Source organism: Rhincodon typus, chromosome 6 (genome assembly GCF_021869965.1).
Source record: "Rhincodon typus isolate 14 chromosome 6, sRhiTyp1.1, whole genome shotgun sequence".
Lineage (NCBI taxonomy): Eukaryota > Metazoa > Chordata > Chondrichthyes > Orectolobiformes > Rhincodontidae > Rhincodon > Rhincodon typus.
Genome location: NC_063337.1, coordinates 95,218,575 through 95,221,126, shown reverse-complemented (window position 1 = coordinate 95,221,126; position 2,552 = coordinate 95,218,575).

Genomic DNA, 2,552 nt, shown 5'->3' with positions numbered 1-2,552 from the left:
GAATAACCCAGACAAACACAAATTCACTGTTACAGATTGCTGAATAACCCAGACAAACACAAATTCACTGTTACAGATCGCTGAATAACTCGGCCAAACACAAATTCACTGTTACAGATCGCTGAATAACCCAGACATACACAAATTCACTGTTACAGATCGCTGAATCAACTACACACAGCCAAATCCACTCTTACAGATTACTCAATCACCCACACACATAAACCTTCTGCTACAACAAGGTGCAGGGCTGGATGAACACAGCAGGCCAAGCAGCATCATAGGAGCAGAGAGGCTGACGTTTTGGGCCTAGACCCTTCATCAGAAAAGGGGGAGGGGAAGGGGGTTTTGAAATAAATAGGGAGAGAGTGGGAGGCGGATAGAAGAGGGATAGAGGAGAGGATAGGTGGAGAGGAAACAAACAGGTCGAAGAGGTGGGGATGGAGCCAGTAAAGGTGAGTGTAGGTAGGGACTTAGGAAGGGGATAGGTCAGTCCAGGGAGGACGGACAGGTCAAGGGGGCGGGATGAGGTTGGTCGGTAGGAGATGGAGGTGCGGCTTGAGGTGGGAGGAGGGGATAGGTGGGAGGAAGAACAGGTTAGGGAAGCAGGGACGAGCTGGACTGGTTTTGGGATGCGGTGGGGGGAGGGGAGATTTTGAAACTTGTGAAATCCACATTGATACCATTGGGCTGCCCCACCGAACTGATCTCCAACTATCTAGACTCCATTTTCTCCCCCTTGGTCCAGGAACTCCCTACCTATGTCCGTGACACCGCCCACGCCCTCCACCTCCTCCAGAACTTCCAATTCCCCTGTCCCCAACACCTCATCTTTACCATGGACGTCCAGTCCCTCTACACCTGCATTCCCCATGCAGATGGCCTTAAGGCCCTCCGCTTCTTCCTGTCCCGCAGGCCCGACCAGTCCCCCTCCACTGATACCCTCATCCGCTTAGCCGAACTCGTCCTCACACTCAACAACTTCTCTTTCAATTCCTCCCACTTCCTACAGACAAAGGGGGTGGCCATGGGTACCCGCATGGGCCCAAGCTACGCCTGCCTCTTTGTAGGTTACGTGGAACAATCCCTCTTCCGTACCTACACCGGCCCTAAACCCCACCTCTTCCTCCGTTACATTGATGACTGTATCGGCGCCGCCTCGTGCTCCCACGAGGAGCTCGAACAGTTCATACACTTCACTAACACCTTCCACCCCAACCTTAAGTTTACCTGGACCATCTCTAACACCTCTCTCCCCTTCCTGGACCTCTCTGTCTCCATATCGGGCAACCACCTAGAAACCGATATTCATTTCAAGCCCACCGACTCCCACAGCTACCTAGAATACTCCTCCTTCCATCCACCTTCCTGCAAAAATGCCATCCCCTATTCCCAATTCCTTCGCCTCCGCCGCATCTGCTCCCAGGATGAGGCATTCCACTCCCGTACATCTCAGTTGTCCTCGTTTTTCAAGGACCGTAACTTCCCCCCCTTGGTGGTCGAGAACGCCCTCAACCGTGTCTCCCACATCTCCCGCACCTCATCCCTCACACCCCGTCCACGCAATAAGAACCAAAAAAGAATCCCCCTCGTCCTCACGTACCACCCCACCAACCTCCGGATCCAACGCATCATCCTCCGATACTTCCGCCATCTGCAATCCGACCCCACCACCAAAGACATCTTTCCCTCCCCACCCTTATCTGCTTTCCAGAGGGACAACTCCCTCCATGACTCCCTTGTCTGCTCCACACTCCCCTCCAGCTCCACCACACCCGGCACTTTTCCCTGCAACCGCAGGAAGTGCTACACCTGCCCCCATACCTCCTCCCTCACCCCCATCCCAGGCCCCAAGAAGACTTTCCACATCAAGCAGATGTTCACCTGCACATCTGCCAATGTGATATACTGCATCCGCTGTACCCGGTGTGGCTTCCTCTACATCGGGGAAACCAAGCGGAGACTCGGGGACCGCTTTGCAGAACACCTACGCTCGGTTCGCAACAAACAACTGCACCTCCCAGTCGCGAACCATTTCAACTCCCCCTCCCATTCCTCAGACGACATGTCCATCCTGGGCCTCCTGCAGTGCCACAACGATGCCACCCGAAGGTTGCAGGAACAGCAACTCATATTCCGCTTGGGAACCCTGCAGCCCAATGGTATCAATGTGGATTTCACAAGTTTCAAAATCTCCCCTCCCCCTACCGCATCCCAAAACCAGTCCAGCTCGTCCCTGCCTCCCTAACCTGTTCTTCCTCCCACCTATCCCCTCCTCCCACCTCAAGCCGCACCTCCATCTCCTACCGACCAACCTCATCCCGCCCCCTTGACCTGTCCGTCCTCCCTGGACTGACCTATCCCCTTCCTAACTCCCTACCTACACTCACCTTTACTGGCTCCATCCCCGCCTCTTCGACCTGTTTGTTTCCTCTCCACCTATCCTCTCCTCTATTCCTCTTCTATCCGCCTCCCACTCTCTCCCTATTTATTTCAAAACCCCCTTCCCCTCCCCCTTTTCTGATGAAGGGTCTAGGCCCGAAACGTCAGCC